Below are 9,027 nucleotides of genomic sequence, written 5' to 3' on the forward strand. Positions count from 1 at the left end.
AAGAATGTTAGCATCATGCGTTGATTCTTCCTAGCCAACTAACACATGTGTGAACTTCATATCGGAGTCAACGGCAGCAAGCACACTCTGGCTTGTGTAGTGCTTTAAACCCCTATAAGTTGCAACATGTGACTTCGACACTAGTAGTCATATTAGTACCATCTACTTTGCCAATGCAATCCTGAAAACGGCATGAAAACATGGTGGTATGGTTGTATCAGGACAATACAAGCATGTCAAGGCATGAACCACGGGTAGTGCTCACCTTGAAATACATATACCATCTTGGGCTCATGCGAGCCTTGCTAGGAATATGTCCTGTTGGTGCCTTGATCGTCTCTCCTCTGAGCTCCCAAAACAACATACATGAATTTCCTAAAATACATGGAAATGGTTTGCATTGATCTCATGAACGTCTCTACAAGCTTGGCGAAAGGTTCTCTTTTCATTCGAAGTATCCCCAGAGCGTCTACATTATTGTAGTTGTAGATTTAGTTCGGATTCGTTATCCTCTTCTTATCTCGGATTAACATTGAACCATAACGAATGACACGATTATCACTCCGACGAACAACTGTCTTGTGGGCCAACATGAGCCAGGCCTGAATCACAACTATCAGTGTTGCTGCTTGAACAACCAGCTTCATCCGTTCGTTCATAACCTAGGCAACACTGTTGGTGTGGTGAGCAATGGCAAAATCGATCCTACACCGTACCTAACGGCCTAACAAACGACCTAACAGAGAAGGGGGTTGTATGCTGCTTATCCCCTTTGGAGCCGACGACCCGCCCATGGCACAGATGAGGAGGACGAGACGACGTCGAAGACGAAGAGGTAAGCAGATCCTACTGCCGGAGATTGAAGTTGATGCCGCTGCCACTTTCATAGATTTGAGAGTCACAGCTGTTGAGCATGGCAAGAACTGTCCTAGCGCTAGAGGTGAGCGAGTACATGGGGTGATGCTAGATTTTGCAGCATTCCGTGCCCATCGATTTCCATCTTCTGTCATCTCCACCCATACTTTCCCTACAATGCCGTGTATGTCGTGCCTCATTTTTGCGTCCGACTCAGCCTGACTCGCTGGAAATGACCGATTTGAGTGTTTTTGGCGAGTCCGGCTCTAGGCTGCTTTAAGATTCATGTACATGTGAGCCAGGCCACCGTGTACACCTCACGTGCCCCGTACGCGTGGTAGGTTGATGGCTACGATCCATGTCGCCGTGCGATTAGGGGGTGCATACGACATGGCTAGTGCGTGACAGGCCGTGTGCCGTGTGCGCTCGACAGTGCAAACGCGTACGTTGGCATGTGCATCACGTCCTCGCAATGACAAGATGGGGCTGTGGTCCATTGCGTGTTTGCCAATTAGTCGTACGTAATACACATGGATGCAATGTTTCTGAACCTACTCGTATGGATCGGCGCCTAGTGCAGGTCTTTTTCAGACAAGGTTGATTTTCTAAGAAAGCTATTTGAATTGAGCACTGCTATGCATACTACTCCCTCCGTTCCTAAATATAAGTCTTTGTAGGGATTTCACTAGGTGGATTACATACAAAGCAAAATGGATGAATCTACACTTAAAATGCATCTATATACATTCGTATGTGGTTTATAGTGAAATCTCTACAAAGACTTATATTTAGGAACGGAGGGAGTAGTATAAACTCGCACACAACTCTCACACACCATTGGATTGCTTCGTTTGTTTAATCTGTATATATATGGCTTCTACTCGTGCACAAATCGCGCATCATCACATCATGTGCACATCACTTTCGATTTGAATTTTATTCTCGATGCTCCGAAACATTCCAGAGGAAAGGGTCAAGGGTAAAATGCCAGCAAATGGTTTTGGTGCATACAGTATATTTTTAATCCAACGACATGTTCATGCATACAACACTCAAACCGGAAGTACACGAGTCCACGTGTAATATTGTATTTTTTTAGAGTGCAAAAAATGAAAAATAACAACAATTGCTCAAGGGGCACAAATGTTGGGCTATCAAAACATCAACAATTGAACAAAAAATAGGGGCACAACAGACTTTTCCCACCAAAGAGGAGGAAATCATCATAGCCATTCAGAAAAGAATAGAACATTCATTCTTGAATTTGAAGCTGGCTGTAAGCCAAACAAAATAAACTGCTGCTCCAAGGTGGAGCTGCAACTCCTGGAATTGCTCCAAAGTGGAGTTGATGGAGTTAAGCTGATTTTTGAGGAGTCGAGCCGTCCCAAAGAGGCCCTTACATGTGACATAGTTCCGTCACATCTACATGAGCCTGAGACACACCATAAAACTAAGGAATAGCCCATATATTCGAGCCACATAATAGACATCAAACTAGATCCATATCTAGATGAAACTGCTTATTGCAAATGCACATTCATGATTAGACATAATGGTACGATAGGTAGAGAGAACTCTCGGTACAAACTCCAGGGAATCTAGGCAACAAAAAAAACTTCCATGCGACAAACGAAACAGCTGTACTCACAAAACAAAACACTTTTTATAGTCGCAACCAGCATAATTTACAAATAGCACAACAGGGCCATTAGATTCTGGGAGTACGACGCATGGAGGCATGTAGCTCGCCAAAGATACAAATACAGGAGCTAGTTGTAAACTTGTATGTAAAGATTGTATGGTAATACAGTTGCATGGAGGGCTAATATGTAATGGCTAGCAAGTGAGACTAGTTATCAAAATTGCAGTTCAAGCCATGGCACTTTATTTCTTGCCATCTTAATGCTCATATGCATCCAGGTATGAACAAGCATGTTGCACTTAACCAGATTGACCATATGAATCACAGCACCGCCAACACTTGCATATACTTTGACTTAAAACAGGCATCAGTAGAGAGAAGGACGGCCATATGAAGAAGCTAGTGTATCTGATACACTTGATACACTTAGTGATCCGCGTTGGAGATGCCCCTGTTCTACATTTCATCATTCAAATGGTTGCTCACAGAAAGCAAGCCGTCCCGATTTGCATGCTTCCACCTAGTCACACAAAACCCTAACCCTAACACACACCATAAAAACAAGCAATGGTATCTGATCTCAGTACACATCTGAATGAGCCTTACTCATCATTTCCATCAATAGCACTTTGCTTCAATCCCACAAAAAAGAATAGAGGGAAGCCAGTTGTCAAAGAACAAAATATGACCAGAAACCACGCAAGAATCAGTGAAAGCAGAAAGAACTACTATATCGGGATCAAATCATGATCTGGTGGACACAAAAAAGGGTACATGTATCAGTAAAAGGCTCAGATGCTTATATCTCCATCTCGACACCATAACTGAACTTCTGCTAAAATGACCATGAACATCTTATATTTGTGGACGGAGGGAGTAATAGTTGGCCGCTGAACTGGTTACTTGCTGTGACACAAGCCATCCTAGTTTAGCACCAAGTGAATCAATTCAGGTGTTAGATAGAAGCTCTCGCAGGGAAGTTATATCATCACAGCCATTCATGAACTTGACACAAAGGAAACAGTAATCTTAACTTGCCCTATACAACCCTTAAGTTGAAACCACTAAAGAACTAACAAGAAACCAAAAGTACAACTGATAAGTAGATAAAAGAGTACAGCAGAAGAACGAAATTATGAAGTAGCAATTGAAACAAGCAAACTGCCCCAACAGTAATTAAGATAGTCTTAAGAACTATCCAAGGGACAGCAGAATTATCATAACCATTCAAGAAAAAGGAAGAACAGAAGACAACAATAAGTGCGGCTAGAGTACTGTTCCTAAAACAACAGAACTGGTTGACATACTGCAAAACCAACAAAATGTGTAGGAAAAATAGAATAGTCGAAGATCCCTTTGCGCATGCAACAGATAGGGCTGCAAGAAAAGCTCGAGGCTCGTGAGCCGCTCGAGATCGACTCGTTTTTTGACTCGACTTGAGATCGACTCGAAAATAAACAAGCAGAGTTTGAACACTTTATGTAGCTCGACCAAGAAACGAGCCGATCTTGAGCCAATATTGGCTCGTTCGATTTTAGCTCGATAGCTCGACAGAATATCATTATGTTAAATGATCATGCCATATATTAAACGAAAATAAGATAATTTATTACCATATATTTTGTCCATAATTTTTCTCCATTTTATATTTGCCAACGAACATGGAAACTTAATTAAGTTCAGAGGAGATTTAGGCCTAATTATTGCACGTGGTCGACTATGTGTTAAATACCCTATATTTTTGGCAAAGGTTCCCAGCATATTCACCTTAATTTTTTTTTGTTTTAATCCATAGATTTATAATTTCTATCATCTCATTTAGCTCGAAACTAGCTCGAGATCGACTCAAGATCGTTACAAGCTGAGCACGAGTCATGTTCTACAGCTCGATCATGAGCTTCACTTAGTTTGAGCTCGCTCGAATTTTCATACGAGTTGAGCTAAGCCAACTCCAACTCGCTCGAGCTCGACTCGTTTGCATCCCTAGCAACAGATAAGGGTGGAAAATAGGTCGGGTCAGATACAAAACATATGCAGCTAAGCACAGTATCAGCAGCTGGAGGGCGATTAGAGCTCAGAAGAGAGAAGAGGTGGTAATTAAGATTTAAGTGCCTCTTTGGAACGCAAGTATCGTTCAATATGTATTCCCTCCACATTCAGTAAGAGTTCAGGCGGAGAGGGATTCAGACTTCCCAGACACAGCAGCTCAGGTCCAAAAAGCGGAACTGAATCGTGAAAAATCCATCAGAGTAGCTCAGATCTCGTTGAGCACACCCAACTTCCCAGCCACCAGAGGCCACAGGACTACTCCACCCCATGATCCACACCGCAAACCGCCAGCCCCTGATGTTTCAGCTGTGGCGGCTGCCCGAGAAGGGCCTCCCAAGCCGATGCATTAGTGCAGAGGGCGCGACAGGAGGGGTGGCCCCATGAAGCAAAGGTCCGAGGCCGGGGGAGACGGCAGGCTTCACCACCTTCATCATTCCTCATCGCTGCCTCTCTATCACAGGTGAAGCTTTATAAGGACATAGGGATGGCAAGCATCGATGGTGGAAGTTAAGGAGGACTACAATGGCAAATATCAATAGAAAAATTGACAATGGATGCAAAAATAGGACCAAAAAACTGAAAAATAGCATCAATAAATCTGCTTTTAAATTGGTTTGATAAAAAGATTTGACACCATCTCACCTTCCCAGAAGGTCCACATAAAGAAACAGAGCCATAATAACAAAGAACCAAAGCCGTAGGTAATGCCAGGTTTCTTTTTCAAGGTACAGGCCAACAATGTACAGAATATATACAACTTAATTTTCACAGTGAGCCCACGACCATTCACAGTTGCCAAACAGGTATTCTTAAAATCAAAAAGAAACAAAGAAAAGTTTTTGGGAAAATCAAGCTATTTTCTGGAGTATATTCCAAAAGTACTCACTGATCAAATTAATATAATCAAACAGTAGAAGCATCAGACACAGGTGTCATAACAAATACATGCACGAGGAATAGTTCACAAAATCCAGGAAAATTGTGGAGTATTACTTGAATGGCTCAGATTTAACCCACCATAAATCACCAAAGTTGGAAAATGCTTCAGGTAGTACTCGAAGCCTTTCGGTACCAAACAACAACAACAACAAAGCCTTTCAGTCCCAAACAAGTTGGGGTAGGCACGTGGATACCTAATTTCCATGCACCCCTGCCCATGGCTAGTTCTTTGGTGATATTTCAGTCCTTCAGGTCTCACCTTACCATCTCTCTCTCTCTTTCCCCGCCCAGCAACAAATAGCCGCAACTGGTAACTTGCTGCAAAGCAAGGCCTCCAAGTATTACGACTGACTGTCTAACTGGGCAAAGTTGAATGGAACCAATCATCTCTATCTCAGGATATGTTGAAAGATCTCCAACACCAAAGAGGAGGAAATCATCATAGCCATTCAGAAAAGAATAGAACTCATCAGCACACAACAGAAACAAATATGCTGTGTTCGGAAGTTGATTTGGAACACTATGCTGATGGCCGTATTACTAGAAATGAAAGAAGCAATTTACATTTGTTCACTTCAGATAAAAGGAGTAACTGCCAGAAAAATAAAAACAGGACAATACAAATTTTCCATTTTGGAAAAGAAGAAAAACATAAGGTAGAAATCCAAGTCAAAAACAATAGTGTGTTCGACATATATAGTTTGTACAACTATACAGGCAAAAAATAAGCCAGCTAGAAATCAATCCAAGCTAGGGCGGTTGGCTTCATCACCAAGAGAAGACATCAATCCAAGTCCAGATGGGCCGTTACCCACATCAACACAATAGAGAGGAATAAAAAAGAAAAAACAGTGCATAGTAGAGAAGGTAAAATCGAATATTTGTAGCGTAGCAAAAGAGGGCTCAGTTTTGCCTTTCATCTTCAAGCCCAACACTCGCATCTCTTGCTGCATAATCTACCCATCACGATGTAAAAGAACTGCCCTGGTTATCATTCATCAGAATGACCGTCCAAGTAGCAGAACATCCAACATTAGCGATGAATTGAACAGGCTGCAAGAGAGGTAAGGGTGTGCTCTAATTTAGTACCCATAGGCCACAGCTCTTAATTGCTCAAGACAGGCTTATTTCAGCCACGGTCATCATCATTGCCCCTGGTAAGGACTCCATCTCTTCATCACACAGTAGCATGCATACATCATCCATCCATCCATCCATCAGGCTGGTCGTAGTGGTAAGTAACTTGTCGCATCCATGATATCCATTACAGGCATGCACACATCCATCCATCCATCCTCTTTAATTACTTGTCACATGATCTTTTTTGCCTATGTGGCATGCATGTTACTACTCCCTCCGTTCCATAATTACTGTCGTGGTTTTAGTTCAAATAGTTCAATTTGAACTAAAACCTAAGTTACTTCCACTATGACTAGTCTCAGTCTCAGGAGCTGCTCGTACCTGGCCTCGACCGCCCAGTGTGGACGACGCATCAGATAATGCCTTACGGTTCCCAGCCCACGTCACAACCAAATCCAAGGCAATGGAATGGCAGTGGCTGGCAGCACCGTAGAGACGGGGAACTGACGTGGCAGCCACCCGGACGATGGGGTAGCAAGTCGGCAATGAGAGCTTTGCTGATTTGTTTAGGGCTTGAGAGAGAGAGAGAGAGAAAGGTGAGGAGGATTCATACCGAATCCAAAACAAAATGCAACTGAACTGAGCAAAAGAGGGCTCAGTTTTGCATTTCATCTTCAAACCAACACTCACACCTCTTGCTGCATAATCTATCCATCGCAGTGTAAGAGAACTGCCCTGGTTATCACTCATCAGAACGACCATCCAAGGCACAGAACATCCAACATCCGCGATGAATTGGACAGGCTGCAAGAGAGGCAAGGGTGGGCTAAAGAGTAACTCCAACGCAGATACCAATTTTCTTGCACTGTTTAGTCCCACCTCGCCAAGGCTGTCTTGATTGCTCAAGACATGATTATTTCAGCCACAGTCATCGTCATCGGCATCGCCCCTAGCAACATAACCATGAATCCATACATATATGCATGCATACATCCATCTATCCATCCATCCTGCTCAGGAGTTGCTCATACCTGGCCTCGACCGACCAAAACTCCGGCTCCGACGACGCATCAGAAGACACCGTACGGTTCCCAGTACGGTTCCCAGCCGAGGGGCACAACCAAATCCAAGGCAATGGGACGGCGGTGGCAGGCAGCACCGTAGCGGTGGGGAACTGACGCGGCGTACATCCGGACGATAGGTCAGCGATCCGGCAACAAGAGCTCGCCTGATTTGTTTTAAAAATATACTCCCTCCGTTCGGATCAAGTGTCGTGGTTTTAGTTCACGACACATGAATGCATCCATTCATCCATCCTTCTCAGGAGCTGCTCATACCTGGCCTCGACCGACCAAACCTCCCGCACGGACGACGCATCAGACGTCATCCTACGGCTCCCAGCCCACGCCACAACCGAATCCAAGCCAATGGAATGGCGGTGGCTGGCCGCACCGTAGCAGCGCTGGGTCAGCGATCCGGCAACGAGAGCTTGGCTGATTCGGTTTAGGATTTACTGGTGTGAACTCTAAGCGCGCGCGCGCACAGAGTGAGCGAGTGTGTGAGAGTCTGAGAGAGAGAGAGAGATGGGGGGGCCGTACCGGATCCAAAGCAAAACGCAGCCAAGCTGCGAGAAATCCATCGACGGCGGCTCAGATCCCGCGCCGGCCAGACCAGGCCCTTGACCGGAGCGCCGCTCGGTCCCCAGCCCGCACGGCCGCGGACGCCCCCCGCATCGGCGGCAGCCCCGAGGGGCCTCCAAGCCGATGCGCGACGGCGCGGCGAGGGGGGCTGGCCCCGAGGAGCGGCGGCCCGGCGCGACCGCCGCCCGGAGCCTGGCCGTCGCCGGCGGCTCCCTCCATCATCGCCGCCGTCCGGGGAGGGAAGCGGTCATCGGCCACGGCGAGAGGGGCGGGCACGGCGGCAGGATTCGGTCAGACATGGTTAGAGCGCTCGCATTGCATGCTCCGCCGCCGGTGGCCTCTCGCACCAGGACTGGTCCGAGCCAGATCCGGGAATGGGAATGAGAACGGGGGTGCAGATGAGGGGAGGGAAGAAGCCACCTTCAGCCGTTGCTTGGGGGAGGACACACGGAGTGCCGACTAGCGCACTAGAGTTAGACCCAGTGCACGTGTCCTCTTGTGTGCATTTTCTCGGGGTCTCTTCTCAACCAAGCATAAAAAAAAATACTCATATCAATCTTTGCGTAAAATCAATGACAAAGGTACATTTGATGTGCAATGCTTAGTGTTTAGAATTGAGATCGAGAGAGACAACAAATGATTTCAGTGTTCTTTATTCATCATGGATGTACACTTATATACAAGGGGAACGGATGCGTCCATGGGACGCGATGGTTCACTGAGGCGCCTCCTCGAGAGGCAACTGCCAATATGGGAAGCGGGGATTATCCCTTAATAACCACTGGGTTATTATTTGCAACACTCCCCCTAGTCACCGCTTGA

General features: G+C 45.6%; 1 long non-coding RNA gene across 1 annotated transcript; it reads right to left on the reverse strand.

Annotated features, from left to right (window-relative positions):
* Window positions 1-1,853: 1,853 nt before the first annotated feature.
* LOC120968354 (uncharacterized) lies at window positions 1,854-8,657 on the reverse strand. Its single transcript, XR_005762779.2, has 2 exons — window positions 8,164-8,657; window positions 1,854-4,997 (listed from the first exon to the last, which is right to left on the reverse strand). It is a non-coding gene; the product is annotated as an uncharacterized lncRNA (long non-coding RNA).
* Window positions 8,658-9,027: the final 370 nt, after the last annotated feature.

The sequence above is a fragment of the Aegilops tauschii genome, chromosome 7 (genome assembly GCF_002575655.3).
Source record: "Aegilops tauschii subsp. strangulata cultivar AL8/78 chromosome 7, Aet v6.0, whole genome shotgun sequence".
Taxonomy (NCBI): domain Eukaryota; kingdom Viridiplantae; phylum Streptophyta; class Magnoliopsida; order Poales; family Poaceae; genus Aegilops; species Aegilops tauschii.